Genomic DNA, 19,736 nt, shown 5'->3' with positions numbered 1-19,736 from the left:
GCAGATTCCTGTGCCTCAAACCCAATTCACTTCTTGCTTTCTAACAAAAACCACAGTTCTTTTCTCTTCATTCTTTATGCTTGAACTCATGCTGTTTTGTGTGCTTCTGCCATACGCATGAGGGAAGAACAGTGCAGTGGAAAGAATGAGAGATTTGACTCCAGTGGATCTGCCGATCTGGGTATGAACAGAACTCTATGAAATATGAGTTTTATTGCCATCAGCAAATTCTTTTTAGTAAGAGTGGCCAGCTTTCGTTTTCTGCTATGTGAAATAGGGCTAAAAATGTATGCTTAGAATATTTTTGAAAGGTGTAAGTCGAAATGAGTTAATGTGTGCCTGAAATGATTGAATTACATAGATATCTGAGGGGATGATATTTTCTTCTCTTCATTACTGACCTGCTGCTAATGCTCTTTCTTTAAGCACCAGGCTGGTTAGCACTTAGACATATCTTATCTTACATTATTAACTATCGTTTACCATCGTCAGTATCATGTATGAGATATAAACTCAGGCCATTTAATGACAGCTTCCTCAAATATAAAATGAATACAACAATTTTTACCTTGTGGAATTATTGTAAAAATTAGAGTTAACTAAATAATAGAAAACTAACAAATATTTATTCTTAATTTTATTATTAATTAAAACTTTTTAGAGGAGAGGCAATGTTTGAAAATTTTTGTCATTACAATGTCTGGCACATTGTAGGACCACAGAATAAAGAACTTAATAAAGGATTGAGTTTATATAAATTGACTGATTCTGAACCAACCTGCTTTGCTAAGCCTTTTGCTCATTTTCTATTCCTATGTTCACAAATTTTGACATTTATCTTACTTCAAGCCATATGATACAAACTATGAAAAGGGATTAGTTAATTTCCTAACCCAGCATTTCCCAAATGTGCTGCATAAAACGACAGTTCTGCAAGATGGTTTATGAAAAAGAATAAGCCTACGGTCAATTAAGTTTAGCATACACTCGGTAGAATATTTTACTCTAGGAGACTGATGATGCACATGAAAATATCAGGAGCTCTGTGAACTCTAGTAATTAAAGAGATATTTTTTATCTGTTTTTCAAACGTTTCTGACAAATGAAAGATTCCCACCCTCACCGCCACCACCTGCCTCTGCACCCCACCATCTCAATCACAAAGCACTTATTAGCAAATTTCCAGAACGAATAGAATATGAAGATGTAGTCCTTAACCCCCAGACTGAGCACAGGAGAGAGTTCTGAGAGATTACCATTTCTTAGTAATGTCTCAGTTTACTGAAAGGCCTGCTCATCTGCCTTTACTGTATCCACTAGGTGTGAGGACCTGTGTATAATCTTCTGGCAACAGAGAGTAACCCTAGTGCTTTGTCTTTCCATACTGAAGATGGTGATGAGGGCAAGACAATGGGCTACCAAATGCCTCAACTGAAGGTCAACTGACATACCTCAGCTATAACTGGATATACATTTATCTGTAAAATATTCTTCAATATTTTATTTCAGTCTCTAAGTTTGATGTTTGAGATGGATGTCTCCCCTGGTGTTTGGGATGGATATCTCAGTGGATATCTTCGCTGTTTTTCTGTTGTGTCGTGCCATAGAACTGTTTTGTTTCATTTTGTTTTATCTATTATAGAACTAATCTCCATGTACCACTTGGCTAGTACACCTTCCCTGAGAACCAAGACAATCATTACAGCCCTCTCAGACCATGCATTCTAGTTTATGTTAAACATCTCCTTCCAATTATTGCTTTTATTTCATTTTATTTTTTATTTTCCCCACATATATCTGCAATGCCTTGTTTTAGAAGAATTTATAGAAGAGTTTTTCTTTTATGTTGTCAAATCTATCTGTATTTTCCTTTATTGTTTCTAACGTTGGTCTACTTATGAAAGTTTTTTTTTTCCTGCTACATATTATTAAACTTTTATCTGAAATTCTTTCTAATATACTTATGGTTGAAGATATACCCTAACCAAAAATATCAAAGGCAGGTCAACTAAAGCTCTCTTTTTTTAATTCTCAACGCATCATCTATACATCGTATTGGGTGTTCACCACCCCAAGTCAAGACTGTGTTCATTACCGTTTATCCTCTCTATACCACCCTCCACATCCCTCCTTCTTTCCCCCAGGCAATTACCACACTGTTGTCAGAATCTATGAGTTTTTTCTCTTTTTTTTCTTTTTTGCTCAATCCCTCCACCCTCCCACTTAACCCCCCAACCACCATGCCCAGCAGCTGTCAGCCTGCTCTCTGAGTCTGTCTCTATATTTCTTGTTAGTTCATTAGATTCCAGATATCAATAAAACCACATGGAGCTTGTCTTTCTCTGATTGGCTTATTTCATTTAGTATAATGCTCTCCAGGTCCATCCAAGCTTTCTCAAAGGGTAAGATTTTTTTTTTTCTTTTTATGGCTGAGTGAGTAGTATTCCATTGTATAAATGTACCACAGCTTTTTTTATCTACTCATCTACTAATGGACACTTGGGCTGCTTCCAAATCTTGGTTATTGTAAATAATGCTTCAATGAAAATAGGGTTGCGTGTATTCTTTCGAATTAGTGTTTCAGGTTTCTTCAGATAAATTTCCAGAAGTAGAATTGCTCAGTCATATGGCAGTTCCATTTTTAATTTTTTGAGGTAACTCTACACTGTTTTCCACAGTGGCTGCACCAATCTGCATTCCCATCAACAGAACACGAGGGTTCCCTTTACACCACATCCTCACCAACACATTTCATTCTTTTATTCTTTACTTTTTACATCCTGCTGTTAATCATACTCACAATATTGCACCCAATCTTTCCCATATAATATCTTTAAAGTATTTATTTATATATATATATATATATTTTTTTTTTTACTCATTCACTTTGACCTTTTATCTACCTAGATGTCTGGTCTTAAAATGTAATGCAAATCCTTCCCAGATATCTTTATTAAAATCTTATAGCTTGGTCTGACTTTCTGGGTAGCTCTTGTTTCATGTTTCTCTGAGACTATTACTCCTTTTATTTTCTTTCTTCAAGTAAAGCTCACTGGGGGGCACTTTTCTTAACACAGTTCCATAGCCTAGGAAAGCATCTTGGGTTAACCACCATATGAAAAAGATATAAACATCTGTTTTTTAAATGAAAATAAACATACATCTATAGAATTTAGATTCAGATATCTTAATGATTGACCATAAAAAGAAAAAAAATTGAATTGAGTGAATGAAAACTACTTGGTTAATAGATATTTCCAATGTTGGAAAAGTTACTGTGGCTAATGTAGCTGTCCAATTTACCAACTAAAACATCACTTATAGGTATAAATCTACATATACCATCCAGTGTAAATGCCAACGATATTACAACTTATCAGGGAGTCCATTCTGCTGGAAACTAGTTATTTTTCATTTCAACAGAGAAAAATAAAAAGCTGTTTCCCTTAGTCCTTTCACTGAAAGAACCAAAACAAACAAAACTCAAATGCCTTTCAACTATATACAAAATCTAAAATATTCGTAATGAGCCAACATAGAATCTATTTTAGGGTCTTCAGCTTCCCATCTAAGATCTATTCACCCTAACTTACATTTATTCACTAACTGTATTCTGCTAGTTTGTGCTCCTGGCACACATCCTGCTATGAGCCTAGTCTACCTTTGAGCTGCTGCTTTGGGCTCTAGTTAATTGCCAGGTCTGTCGCCCACTTTAAACATCAGTCCTTTTGACCTTCTCACCATCCCAAGGGACAGAACTTTGCAGAACCAGCAGCAATCACTGGCTGGAATGTTGCTATAAACACATTTCAGAATGAATCTTTCACACTTAATGGTATATGTTTTCTACCATGTACTCATCAGTTACTTTGTACTGGGTCTAAATTGAGTTTCTTACGCCTATTTTTCACCCAATTCTGTGTTTTCTAGTGACCTCTGGATTATTCTCTGGACAGTAATATACCTCTTAAAAATAGCTTCAGTGGGTTGCTTATTTTCTCCCCACCTCCCTCTTTATCCCTAGGCATTTGTGTGCTCTCCCCATTTTTTCTACCATATGACTGAATTCTCAGCATACATAGAAAGAGCAATAATCAATTTATGGAGAACCATCCCTATATAAAATTACTTTTACTGGTACCCAGATGTGTAATTTCCTTCATTGATTCACAATTAGTAAGTAAAATCATGAATTAAGTATGTCTTGCATTTATTCAACATAAACTTATTGATCTCCCACTGTATACTGACACTAGTGATTCAGCAGTGAAGCAAGACAGAAAACCCCCCATCTGATATAACACTGCGTCTTTTCTGCTATTGTGAGAAAATAATTTATATATCCATCTATACATAATAGATATTAGTAAGTGTTTTCAAATTATGGATAAGATATACAAGCCAAATACACAATGGCAAAGATTAATTCTAATTCTATTGAATTAGGTCCCAGGAGTATATTGATCGAACTGTGTCTTTGAAACAGCAGCTATCTGAGCTCCTGGGTATAGAGGGAACCAAAGCAAACTATGTGAATTTAAAACTCTATCCATGCTTCCCATCATTTAGTACTCAACCAAAAGGGGGATTGATAGTACTTTTGCCAACCATCTTCATTCAAAGACTTAACAGCATATTTGTGACATAGAACCTTCTAAGTCCTTCTTTTTGCATTTATGTAATGAAATGTTCCCATATTACTTGAATTGCTCTAATTGCAAAACTATCCCTTTTCAGGTTATGGTTTAAAAGCTCACAAGTTCAGTCCTGCTTAAAACTTTTACTCTCTACTCAACACTGAAAGTTCCCTCACTTAAATATTTCCCTAGCCCACACTTCCTACATCACACATACTTGCTTTACAGTTATAATTCTTGTATCCACAATTAACTTGTGTTTTATGAGAATGAGAAGTAAGCTATATTGCAGAGTATATTTAGTGCTAGGTATATCTCCATTTTACATAGTACATTACTATTTACAAAGAACTTTCTCATATACTTATAAAACAGTTTCATAAAAACATTTGATCAATTATCACTTTCAGTTCATATTATGGAACATTACCCAGAGGCTTCTTCTACTTTGCCAATTTTCCAGAAGTCACTGAAAATTTTAAAATTAGCCCAACAATTTACATGAATACATTTAAATAACAAAAAGTACTATGTAATAAAAATCAAATAGAAATAGAGGTAATATGAATACTCCAAGAAGAGGAGAGTTAATATAATCATTAAAGATATTTAGACACCTCAGTTTATTTTAAAAAAAAATGATACATGATAAGACCACATGCAGATACAATAGTTTTTACATAATTTTTGATCCAAGCCTCCCTTTTTCTTTGTTCACTGATTAACAAATATTCAGAAGTATGGCTGATTACTGGGCACCGTGCAAAAAATTGGAAATATGATTACAAACAGGAGACCTTTCCTGTGATTAATCTTACAGATTAAGCTTTATCAAGCCTTTATTAAGCTGATAGCTTAGTGAAGAATACAGCCAAGCAACAAAGTAATATATGTGATGCGGTCTCATGGAAAAAGAACATTTGATACAGACAAATGGGAAAGTATCTATCTGCTCTTTAGAGAGATAGGAAGGAGCTCGCAGCTCACTAAAATATCTAAGCGAAGATGCTAGGTTGAGATCTAAAACTTAAAGGACTTAAACTGACCAACAAAATAGATACAGAGACATGGAAGCAAGGAACAGACTGAAGACCCTCAGAGAGAAGTGGGGCAGGGAGTCAGAACGAGATAAACCAAAGAACTTATATGCATTTATGCATAACCAATGGACGCAAACGATCGTGTGGTGAAGTGGGGGAGAGATCAATGGGAAAAAATAAGGACATCTGTAATACTTTCAAGAATAAAGATAAATTAAAAGTAATTAATTAATTAATAATTAAAAAATGAAAGACCCAGATTTGCCAAAGATGATGATTCACTGATAGTGTATTCAAAGTCAAGAAAAAAAATCTAATGGTCCAAAAATAAAAAAAATATTCTGAAATGACAAACTTATGTCATTGCAAATGTGCCATACATCTGGATTACAGATTGGGAAGGGGGCAAATAACCAGACAGGTAAACAGGGAACAGAATTGCAAGCTAGCAAATCGGGGCTTCATGGCAAAGAGATGAGGAGTGACCTAGGAGGAATCTAGCAGGCGATTATTCTACTGTTCATGCAAGTGCTTATGTTGGGATGAATGACAATAGTGACAATAAGAGGCTTCATGGGATATGCAAGAGGCTTGCTAGATAGATTTGTATTATTTATGGATTGCGGGAAATCAGAAATAGCGAAGCAGTGAGAGTAACGACTTTAGATCTTAACCATGTGGTGAGAGCTCTGTGTCATATTTTTTGTGTGTGACTATATCACTGTTATTTATCCTTTCTCATACTGACGAACAATTGGATTATTTTCATGTTTTTTCAAAGATCATTCTTGTCCATATTTTCCCGATTATAAGTTACAATACAATTTCTATATCTCATTTTATGGGAGGTGTAACTTTAGAGTAAAATGTCAAATTGTTTATCAAAAATTTTGTAAGCATTTCTTCTTCAGTCATCAATATATGTGGCTGACATCATCTCCAATACTTTGTATTACCAGAATTTTAATTTATTTTTCCAATTGATTATGGATAATATGGTATTATAATTTTAGTTTTCAATTCTCAGCTCATTAATATTATTGGACACTTTGTTTGTTGGCCACAAATACAAATCAGCAGATACAGTCAGAGACACATGATAAGACTATAGACCAAGTCATGGAGTTGCTCGTGGGGGATACAAAAAAAGAAAATTATTAAAACACTAGGTGGCTGTAGGTATTACACAGAAGGTAAAGAATGTTGGTGTCATACATTATTAGATATAGAATCTTGAGTTAGGCCCTCCTGAGAATATGATATTTCAGTAGATAATTCAATAATGACAATCCTTTGGGTATGTGGGGGGAAATAAATCAAACGTGGGGAATAAAAATATAAGGTTGAGTTGAGAGGTGTGTTTTAGGAACAACAGAAAAACTAATGTAGTTTGATATTAATAAGAAAGGAAGAAATTATGGTAAAAGATGAGTTGAAAGAAGAAGACAGCAGCATTCATCCAACCAAAGTTTATTGTTTATGCAGGAAAAAGCCCGACACTGTACCTTCTCTCAAAACATATATTAAAGAACAAGTAAATATGCCAATATCTCCTTTCTTTTCTCAGTGGGTTTTGTCAATATTTTCGCTGCCCCTCACCTTGCAACATCTTTTATGTTATTTGTCTCAGTTATCACTATCTTTCCACATAATCTTTATTTGATCTCCAAAACAACATTGTTGATGGATAAAACATATATTATTATCTTCACAGATTATCAAACAGGAATAGACTGGTTAATAAACTCTGTTAGGCCACATAATTAGTAATGTGATGGGAATGAGAATTAAATCCAAGCCTCTGCCTCTAAGGTCAATAGAAACAAAGAGATTTTCTTTAGTAAAAATAGCATTCCCAAGGACAAATTCATGGAGCAGTTGATCACCCTGTGGTCCATGAATTTTTCTGGAAGCGAGGTGGTTACAAAGAACATCACGCTAAGTGCTCTGACAAAAATATTAATTAATTAATGTTTTTATGTATTATTGAACGTATTGCAGATGCCCCCACTTTTCCCCCATTGATCTCCCTTTTCCTACTCCCACCCTCCTCGTGCTTTCTCCAAACTATTATCTGTCCATTGACTGTGCATACGTGCATATAAGTTCTTTGGTTTATCCCTTTTATTTTTTTAAATATTATATTTGTTTGTTTGCTTATTTGTTTTAGAGAGAGAAAGGGAGAGAAACACTGATGTGAGAGAGAAACATGGATCAGTTGCCTCCCACACATGCCTCAACCGGGCATCCAGCCCGCAACCTGGGCCCTGACCTGACCGAGAATTGAACCCACATCATTTTGCTATATGGAACGATGCTCCAACCAACTAAACGACACCAGCCAGGACTACAACTTTTATCTTTTTTACCTTTCCTGTGGCTACTATATATCTACTACTTATTTCTAGTTGAGACTTTATTATGAATTTAGAAATAAAAACTGTGACTTGTACTGCTGTACACTGCCAGGTCCAATATTTGCAGAAACAGAAAATATCTTGACTCAGACAAAGCTTACACCTTGGACTATGGTTCTTTCCTGTGGAGTCACAGCGCATATAGTCTGTAGGCAGATAGAAAACAAGGGTTATAAGCTAGGGAAGTCTGTTGATAAACTACAAAATGAGGGGAGAGGGATGACTAAGTCCAATGCATCACAAAATCTGTTCCACTCAATTTTCAGTTCAGATCATTCATTTATCCTTCAAACGAGTTGTCAAAAATTGATATTATGAGGAAAAGGTGGTTGACTTTCTGGTTACATCATATGATAATTTTAAGTCAAGAGGATCTCATTAAGAGTTTACGGAATCCTACATCATTCCAGAGATTCTGTGAGATTCTCAAGGTACATTCAGAGACTACCCCCCCCCCCCCAGAGAAAATCTGTCTTACATGTTTGGTAGGCACATTTTAGAGAACTCTCATCATAATTCCTATAGTAGTAAATGGTTGCATAGTCATACGAAGAGATAGAGACAACCTAGCTCAGTGGAGAGAGAACTAGAGAAAATGACTGATCTGGGTAAACATGGATGTACTTTTGGGATTTTTAGTTTTCACTTTTGTCTTTGCTTTGCATAGTATTCCTTCCAGAACTGGAGATGCTTGTCTGATCCAGCATGAAATGCAACGAGAAAACATTCCTTAAAGAAAAATTAGCGTTCACAAACTATGCACAAAGTGTTTGTTGGATGAATCAATAGATCCTGGGATTGAAGAAGAAGGAAAGTAATAACCTGAATTCTACATTTGACCCAAAACTAATTTTACTGGAACATAAAACCATTGCAATTTTCCATCAAAGCCTCTGGGAGAAGATTCAAAGAAAAGGAAATCTAGATATATGTAATAAATCCACTGGAAAAGTACAAACTGGACATTAAATTTGTATCTGAAGTACATTGTTATCCCATTTTCAGCTTCAGAAATTACCCGCATTGTGCTCCTTTAAAACTTTTGTCTTGCAAGGACATGAAGATGGTGCATATAAACCTGAGCCCAGGAGAACATGGTTGGAATATTGCAGAATAATTTTACTTTCTTAGAAGAACACAACAAAAGAGGTTTCAACTAAGATTTCCTTGTACCCCCCTAATTTTAGATATTGATAAAATATATAGCACATGTTTATTACAGGCAAAATAATAACTCAATATCTGAGCTGGAAAGGGTTGGAAAAGATCTAAGAACACCCAAATTTTTCATTTCAGACCAGTTACAATAGAAACTAATCTATTCAATTTCCTGAGGGGTGGAGTTTATATAATCTATCAGTGGCCTTCTGTGCATTTCAGGACCCACAGGTGACAGATCTTGTCTCTGCTGCAGAGTAAGCTATTTGGCTGCGAATTTCAGTGGCCTGAAGAATATATTCTGCTTCATTAAATATGTCTGGATCAGCTTGTTCCACTGGAATAGGACAGAAAGAGAGGAAAAAGAGCTTTGATGCAGGAGAAAAAAAAATAGTGGAGATGGATCAACAGATAATTCAAAACAAATTTCTTTATTTTTGAAAATCTGTTGAACAATTATTATACTTTTGCCAAATAAGCTCTCTGCTTTCTTTTTTAGAAGGAAATGGACATGGGGATGAAGACAAAGAATAATTAGTTGCTCAGGAAGATGTTCATTAAATGTTCTGAGGCTAATAAAGCCTCTGTTTTCATTGAAATCAATAGAAATTCCATACAGCTTCTATTACTTGGAATGATCAAGCCAGAGAGCTAGCTCACTGCATTCTTGTGATGAACGTGGGAAAACAACCTTTATTTTTACATCATATCTTGTAACTGACAATAAAATACAATTCCAGATTTTTACCTATGGAAGAGTCTAATTAGAATAACTGTATTTATGCTTAATGTTTCATCATCTCAGTTATGGTTCATAATGGTCTTTTTAACACCAGTTATCACTTAGAACAATACAGTCTTAGAAATAGTACAACACTGGGATGCATGTACTTTGAATGTAGAATGTAACATATATTTGAAGAGTTTTTTTCCCCCAGTAATAGACATGAACTTGTTTCATTAAAGTTTGTTTATATTGTCCAAAGATATAGCAGCAAAACCACTTGATTCATTGACTCATGGGAGTTCTCTACTGTGGAACTGTGCTCTGTAATAATCTCTAAGACAATTTCTGACTCCAAGTACATTTAAGAAATGGCCAAACTTAAAAAGGAGAAATGCTTTATCCCCACATATTCTCCTTAATTTATTAACAGACATATCTATCAGTCTACTGTACTTACAAAGCGTAGCCATGGTTACTGATTTCTGTGACCAAATTTATTGAGTATCTATTTTATACCTGTCACAACACATCATTTCATTTAATACTCACAGCATTACAATGTTGGTGCTATTTGCATTATTTATTTGGTAGCAGAACAATTATTAAAAAAAAACAAAACAGTTATTATTCAGTAATTGCTATATAACGTGCTTTGGCCAAATAAATATAAGCAGAAAAAAAGATGTCATTTCTGGCTAAGGATGTAAAGAACTGAAGAACTGTGCCACCGTTATGACTAACATTGAACCCGATAGACACCCTTTCTTCTGTTTGGATCCCAGAATGACAACAACATGGACCAGTGTGGTGAATGAGGAGAAAAAGAACGGCTGTAGTTATGGAGAATAGGGTATCATTTTCTATGAGAGCATAACCTAAGCCACCCTGCCTGTTGCATCACCCATCACTAATATGGCCATTAATGATCCTATAGTTTCACATGCCAGATCCATTATTATATAATTCATGCAAACATCTCCAATTTCATTTCTAGCATTCATTGCCCATATTCTCTACCTTCTATAACATTTCTAATCCATAATGGTTTTATACACTTCGTGCTTTTATGCATTTTTTTAACACCTCCTTGGATTACCCATTCTGCACAAGGTATTTCCTCTGTGACTTCTTTCCTAAAACATATAACTCAGACCATCACCAATCCTCTGGTCTCAAAATAGCTCACATATGCCCCAGATACTTTAATAAAAAGGATAGTGTTCTGATATGTTGGCATATATATATATATTTTTTTATTTATTTATTTTTGGTACGTTCCCCCAGCAGGAACTGAACCTGGGACTCTCTGGTCCACAAGCCGATGCTCCAACCACTGAGTCAAACCGGCCAGGGCTGTTCGGCATATTTTTATCTTTAATGAGATTCAGAGCATGCCGTTGAGATAGAGCTTATTTAGTTCACATTTGTACAACCACTGCCTGGCATGATGTGGTATATTATGAAGCTATTCAATAAAACTTTATTGAACATGTAAATGAGCAGTCAATGATAGACTTTGAGGCTAAATACTGATTCTTATTAGTAAGCAAACATTCGAACATAATAATCTTGTAGTTGGCATGACTATTTATTTACTACAGCAAACATGATAAGATTTTAAATTGCTTATTCCCACTCTTGAGAAAACAACAAACAGTAAGTCAAACACCTTTCTTTAAAACTTTCCTCTTTTAAAAAAACATTCAAAGCAGATAAAATGAGCTGACATGCCATCACTTTGGCTTTACCCAACAGGGGCCATTCATCAGCAAATGCAAAATATTTTCAATAGTTAAAAATGTTGTCACTGAACAGGAGGAGTCTTTATCACTGTTTATCTTTACTACACTCTCACAAAATCTGTGAGCTCCATGACAGCCCTATAGTTAATAAACTGGAATCCCCCTTTTCTGTGTTCTAGAATTCTTTCTTCCCCACCCTACCTGCATAATTTTCTTCCTGTGTTACAGTACAAATCTGTACAGTAGTCTGCATTTAATCTCCATATCTCATATTCCAAATTCATCTCCTTGGAAAGAATTCAACACCCTATAATTTTACCCTCCACTGAACTAGAATAATTTCTACATTTAGAATATTCAGGGCCATCAACAGAACTTTGTTTTCCACTAGCATTTAATTCTACTATAATCCACTGTCAAATGCATTAAATAACAGCATCTCGCACCCCTCAAAGGACAAACTGGCAAGAAATAGCAAGTATTTAGAAATACCTTTCTGAAGCACTCTACAAAAATCATGTTATCACTGAGCAATCATCTGTACATTCTACTTTATGTGATATCAAAGCCAGTTGCTCAGATAAAAGCCTTTGAATACTATACAATACCAGTGGCAGCCTTTCATGAAAGGCTAGATAGGGTTGCTTCATGTTGACAACAGATATTTCCTCCTCAATATGATCATCAGGAATTCAGATGATTCAGGATCCAATAGATAGGTGTATCTTTCCTGTAACTTGAGATATAAAGTACATAACTTCCAAAGAGAACCATCATTAATTTTTAACAACTTTTCAAAGAACAGTTGTATGTTCACAGGAAACTAGAGAGGGATGTACAGAGGCTTCCCATATACTCTTCCCACTCCAACCACATGCATCGTCCCCCCATTATCAGCATGCCCCACCGAGTGATCCATTCATTATAATCGATGAACCTACACTGAGACATTATTATCACCCGTAGCCCATAGTTCACATTTTGGATCACTCTTGGTGTTGTACATTCTATGACTTTGGGCAAATGTATAATGACACGTATCCATCATTATAGTATCATACGGAGTGTTTTTACTGCCCTAGGTACCTTGTGTGCCCTGCCGAGTCATCCCTCCCCATCCCCACCAGCAACCACTATTTTTTGATAGTCTCCATAGTTTTGTCTTTTCCAGAATATCATATAGTTGGCCTCATATAGAACGCAACCTTTTCACATGGCTTCCTTCACTAGGTAATGAACTTATGTTTTGCTCCACGTCTTTCATAGCTTGATACATCATTTCTTTCATTTTTTTTCCCTCCCTGTAATTTCATATTATTTTCTTACTGAGTAAGATTTTCTTCTCCTTTTGAGTTTGTGCTGGCCTTGTGACTGTTATGACTCAGAAAAATGTGCAAAAGTATAATTCTGGGTCTTCTGAACCACAGCCATAAAACAAAACAAAACAAACAAACAACAACAAAAAAACAAACCAAAAAAAAAAACAAAAACTGGTGACATTCTCTTCCTTTTCCTTGGAGTGCCAGGTCTTAGAGTCCACACGCCATGCTGTGAGGAGGTCCGAGCAGCCAGCCACAAGGGCAGAGCTGCACCAGGAATTACCAAGTGCCTAGCACAGCAGAGTTCCAAGCCAGCAGCCAGCTTCCATTATTTGAGTGAGGCCCTCTTAGACCTCCCGTTAATTCTGGTTCCATAGCCAACATCATCTGATTTAGAGGAACTGATTGTCAATTACTCAGTTGTAAGAAATAAGAAGTCTTTTTGTTTTAAGCCGCTGAGCTTTGGGATGGCATGTTAAGCAGCAAAGGTAACTCTGACAGGACTCTCTGGTACACAAAGAGTACACAGCTGCCTGCTCCCCAGAGCAATGCATGTAGTTGTAAAGAAGGTGGACCTGGAACCAGCTTTCCTGGATTCAAACACCGGTTCCACCACTGACTGACTGCATGACCCTGGCCCCGCTACTTGGCTTCCATGTGTCTAACTTTTTTTTTTTTATTTAAAACATGAGAACCACAAAAATAGCTTTATTTCAGAGCAACCGTCAGAGTTCTGAAAGTTAAATAATCTTAGTACAGGCCTAGTGCTTAAAAGAGTGCCTTGCACATAGCAAATGTTTATTTAGCTATCTTTAGTCTCTAGTTGAAGTTCTTAGTCATTAACTGCCAATCAAAGCCCTTTGTGCCCTGGCCAGTTTGGCTCAGCGGTTAGAGCGTCGGCCTGTGGTCCCGAGAGACCCGGGTTCGGTTCCCGCTAAGGGCACGTACTTCGGTTGCAGTTTGTCCCCGGCCCTGGTTGGTCGTGTGGGTGGCAGCCACTCGATGTGTCCCTTCACGTCGATGTTTCTCTCTCTCTCTCCCTTCCTCTCTCTCCCTCCCACTCTATCTGTACAAAAAATGGAAAAATATCCTCGGGTGAGGATAAAAAAAAAAAAAAAAAAAAAAAAAAAAAGCCCTTTGTAAACTGTCCTTTTTATGAGTTTTGGGCTTATCTTCCTTGGATCACACAAACCTTATGTTTTAACCAATCTGAAAAAGAGGTGCGTTCTGCTTTTGTAACTCTATTCTTACCTTTTCCTCTGTATTTTCTTTTCCAGATTGTACTCATCCTTCAAAGTAGATCATTTCCTTTTCACTAAGAAATCCCAATAATCCCAGAGACTGTGTAACGTTAATTTGCCCAATATTTAATAAATAGGTGCCTTATGTCTGGCTTTAGAGAGAGTAGCAAATGAGATGGTACATAATGCCCTGCTGGGCTATTCGAGGCAGTAGCGGTACGTATTCTTTAAGGACCTCGGTCTACTCATGTCCCATTCTTAGAGATGTTGCCACATATTCTTATTGTTCTACCTGATAAAGTCAATCATTCAATTCTGAATGTATTTGGCAAACATTTACTCATAACAAATTCCAGAGTATTTATTTAATTACTTGCAATGTGTTTCCATGTACCTTATCTGAGGTTATAATACAAATCCATTAATATCAATGTTATTTGCTCCATTTTGTAGACACTAAAACTGAGAATATACAACCTAAATATGTTAAGCCCTAGGAAACCAGCCTGTGCCTGGCTGACTAGAAATCCAAATCTGGGTTTCCTGCATCTGAAGCTCCTGATCTCTCTAATTTAGGTCCTTGTATTTGTGAGCAACTGTGTTAAAGATCTTCAGGGAGATTCACACACTGTTATAACAGAAACATCTGACCTTTAGGATATTCACATCAAAATTTAAAACTTGTGCAAGTATGTAACTCAGAAAACAAGTGAGAGTCGGGGATTGTCAAGTGAGTCCTGTGGACCAACAAATGTGTTATTGCAAGGAGGAAGCGTGATTATGATCGAGACTGGGGGAAGTGCAAAGGATGAGTGGGAGAATAAGTGAGGTCTATGGACTATGAGCCAAGCTACTTACTTCCCCTGTTTTAAAGAAACATAACTTTATCATATTTATATCTGTGAGAAACAAAAAATGTTATGTCAAAAGGAGAAACCTCATTCTCTTGTCTTTTATATATATTATACACAGTAACCTACTTAATACACAAGAACACTAAGAGCAACCTTTACATTTATTACTAAAAATAGGTTTTCTAACACATTAGAATAAAGGCCCCATCTTTAAGAGAGCATCCTGAAAATATTCTTCATATAGATAATTGATTGATCATAAAACACTTATTACACTGTGGTGGTTAAGAGTTCAGGCTTTGGACATGATGCCTTCACAAAATTATTGACAAATGCCCCTTTCATTTGTCTACAAAGTATTTGTCTTAGGTCAAGTTATTTAACCTCTTCATTTCTTACATTTCTTATTTATACTATGGTTATTAATAGTAATTCCTGTTTTAAAGGGTTGTAATTAATAAAGGTAATAATTGATGTAGAAGCTTAATAGAGTGTCTACATAGCATAGATGTTCTAAAAATAGTATATATTAGTAGTAATTACAGTAATATTAAAACAAATGTACCTTGGAAATCAGGTAACCCAATTATATGACTGTGAAGTAAATAAAAACCCTTAGTTCACAGGGTGTTCTTGAGAGAGCAAGGACTCCACTCACCAATGCAGCAAGTTAACATATTTACAGCTGTCTCCACTCACAAAACCCAGAACTCTGTATTCTATGTCTGTGTCCAAGTTAAGGTCGATCAAAGGAAAGTCCTCAAAATGACATCCGGACTTCGCAGAGATAGCTATTCCTCTCCAGACAGTTCTACATCAGATCACACAGCCTTATCCACATTATCCTGGTCCCTCTCAACCCTACCCCAATTACAGTCTCTTCCACCATTTCTGATTTATTATAGCTATCACAATAATGTATTAAATACTTCTTAAATATCAGATTTAATGTTAAGAAGTCCTGTTAAATTCATTTAATCTATACAACTACTGTATGAAGTAGGTACTAATAATCATTTTGCAACATAGGGCACTGAGCTTAGAAAGCTTAAGGAACTTGTCTTATTGGATGTTAGAATAAAGATTTGAATGCAGCCAGTTTACAGCACTTTGTTCTGTCATTTTGGTTTAGACAACCCTCTTACATATTTCTTCAGTTCTGATCCAAGGACCTACTAAGTGCTAAGGGGGCACTTTGGGGAATCATGGAAGTGTTATGGAATTAGATATTGATGTTGGTTGAACAAAACAGTAAACATAAAAACCACTGAATTGTACACTTTAAAATAATAAATTTTAGGAAGTTCTACAACTACAAAATTAAAGAAGAAGCCACATAGAGACTGGTAGGAAGAGTGGAGGCATGGACAGTCTAGTCCCACACCCACGTGCGGTGGATAAAATCAGGAGGGATACCACGGCTGTGAAGGTTCTCCCTGAGGAGTGAGGGGTCCCCTTCCCACACCAGGCACCCCATCTCAGGAAAGGTAGTCCCTTTTCTGGCTGTAAAAACCAGCGGGAATTGAGGCTGAGGGAGGCTGAGGCTGCTGCAGCCTCAAGAAGTTCCTTTCAAAGGGCCTACACATGGACTTACTTGCAACCACTCCCTCTGAGCTCCAGCATGGAGAAGGCAGCTTGAAAGGCACCCGTGACATACAGGAAAAAACTGAGTTGTTTGATATTGGAGTGAGAGCTGGAGAGGCAGCTTTCTCCAGGACAGATATGCTAGTAGAGGCTATTGTTCCTTTGGTGAGCCCTTCCCCCATGAGGCCAGCAGAAATGTGACATATGTGGGACTTCAGCAACCTAGCTCATACTGTTTGCCCAGCCCTAGTGATCCCTGAGGCCCTGCCCCACCCAACTTTCAGGCCCACCCAAGCTGTTTCCAGTGGCTTTACCATAGAATAGGCCTGTCTTGACTCCTGCTTCAGATTTTCCTAAATTCTCTCAAGCAAGCAGCATCTGGTCTCAGAGAGCCCCATACCTCTCACTAAGAGGCCCCAGGCCCAGCACTAGAAGCAATCAGCCTTGAGTCATAGCTTGATTTGCCTGGATACTTCCAAGCCCAGCACAAGCAGCAGCCATCCGCAGATCACTTTGTATCTTATGGTTGGTGTCCTCGGGTAAAACACAGGCAGGGGCTGACCTTGCCCCAGAGCCAGTACACCAAGTGGACAGCTTTAGATCATGTCAAAGCACCACCACCCAACCACATCCACAAGCAACACACTCAAGGAGTGTACTCAGTGGGTACCAGAGCCCTGCTGAAGTAAGTTTTGCTCTGTGTGGTGGACCTGCGTACAGTTGATCCTCCAAGGCAGTCAGAGGTCAGTGGTCAGTGAACCCAGCCAGTTCTTGCAGCTGATCAGCCTGATTAAATCCCTCCCATTGACATGCCAACAGCAATCAAGACTCAATTACAACAGAAGGATGGACAGACCATAAGAGGGGTACACCTTGAGGGCACCATTGGGGTGATCAGGGAGGCTGTGCCACTGGACCCTACAGGACACCTACTACAATAGGCCACCTTAGGAAGCCTAGGAGGTATAGCAACTCTACCTAATACATAGAAACCAACACAGGAAAGCAGCCAAAATGAGGAGACAAGGAAACATGTCTCAAATGAAAGAACAGAACAGAACAAAACTCCAGGAAAAGAACTAAACAAAATTGAGATAAGCAATCTAACAGATGCAGAGTTCAAAACACTGCTTACAAGGATGCTCAATTAATTTAATGAGAATTTCAGTGAGCTTAAATGATGGCCTCAAGAGCTTAAAAAAGGACCAGCAATAAATGAAGGAGGCACAGTTAGAAAGGTAGGAGGTACTAACTGAAATAAAGAATAATTTACAGGAAATCAATAGTAGAGTAGGTAAAGCCAAGAAGCGAGGCATCGATTTAGAATATAAGGAAGCCAAAAATACCTAATCAGAACAGCAAAAAGAACAAAGAATCCAAAATAATTAGGATAGTGTAAGGAGCCTCTGGGACAACTTCAAGTGTACCAACATTCACATCATGTGGGTGACAGAAGGAGAAGAGAGAGAGCAAGAAATTGAAAAACTCCTTGAAACAATAATGACAGAAAACTTCCCTAACTTGGTGGAGAAAACAGACATTTAAGTTCAGGAAGCACAGAGAGTCCCAAACAAGATGAACCCAAAGAGGTCAACACAAAGCACATCATCATCAAAATGCCAAAGGTTAAAGACAAAGAGAGAATCTTAAAAGTAGCAAGAGAAAAACAGTCTGTTACCCACAAAGGAGCTTCCATAAGACTGTCAGCTGATTTCTCAGAAGAAACTTTGCAGGCCAGAAAGGAGGAGCAAGAGATGTTTAAAGTGATGAAAAGCAACGACCTACAACCAAGATTATCACTCTATCTTGAAAAGCTATCATAAAGTTTAGAATTCATGAACATATAAAGAGTTTCCCAGACAAGAAAAAGCTAAAGATGTTCATCAGCAGCAAACCAGTTTTATATGAAATGTTGATGGGTCTTCTTGAAGAAAAAGATTGAAAATATGAACAATACAATGACAATAAATACATATCTATCAACAAGTGAATCTACAAACAAATTGAATAAGCAGAACAGAAACAGACTCATAGATACAGAGAACTTTGTGATGGTTGCCAGATGGGAAGGGGGTTGGAGGGATGGGTGAAAAATGTGAAGGGATTAAGACATACAAATTGGTTGTTAGACTGAGGAACCATAAAGGAAAATAGGGAGGGAGGGCAGGAAGAAATAAACCAAAGAACTTATATGCATATATGTGTAACCAATGGACAATAATGTGGGGAAGGCAGGAGGGGGCAGGAGCAGAGAAGAGAGGGTCAATTTTGGGAAAAGGGGGACCATCTGTAATACATTCAACAATAAAGATAAATTTAAAAACAAAAAACAAAGAAGGACCCTGGCAAGGTACATCAGTTGGTTGGAGTATCATCCCAGTACATCAAGGATGTGTGTTCAGTCCCCAGTCAGGGCACATACAAAAATCAACCAATGAATGCATAAATGAGTGGAACAGCAGTTGATGTTTCTGCCTCTCTCTTCCTTCCTCTCTCTTTAAAATCAATCATTATAAAAAATTTAAGACAAAAAAAATCATAAATTTTATATGAGTTATATTTCAGTAAATAATTTATTATGCAGACATGGAAAATATAATATGATGTCACTGAAATAATGTTCCAATATATTCTCAACTTTTTAAAATCATAGTTACAAATCAATGTATGTAGTATGGTTCCATGTTTGTTCATAGTAATATTAAAAAGTGAAGAAACTCAGTGTGGCAACTATGGACAGAAAGAGACAAAAACTAGCATTACATACATATTAGGAGAGTACTGCATGAAAAGATAAGGTTATGGATGATTCTCCAGTTAATTTAAGACTTGCTTTTAGTTTTTAAAGGGCCCTACAATGATCGAGAACTAATTTTGTATGGAGAAAATTAAAGCAGTTATTAATAATAATTTCGTAAGGAGGAAATGAAACTAAATCACATGAATGTGTATTTTAAGGAAAAAAGTACATAAAGAGACCTCAATAGTGTGTGTGTGTGTATGCGGGTAGGGGAGTT

Source organism: Molossus molossus, unplaced genomic scaffold, assembly GCF_014108415.1.
Source record: "Molossus molossus isolate mMolMol1 unplaced genomic scaffold, mMolMol1.p scaffold_m16_p_1, whole genome shotgun sequence".
NCBI classification, from domain to species: domain Eukaryota; kingdom Metazoa; phylum Chordata; class Mammalia; order Chiroptera; family Molossidae; genus Molossus; species Molossus molossus.
The sequence above is the reverse complement of the archived record's forward strand: the minus strand, read 5'-3'. Positions refer to the sequence as shown.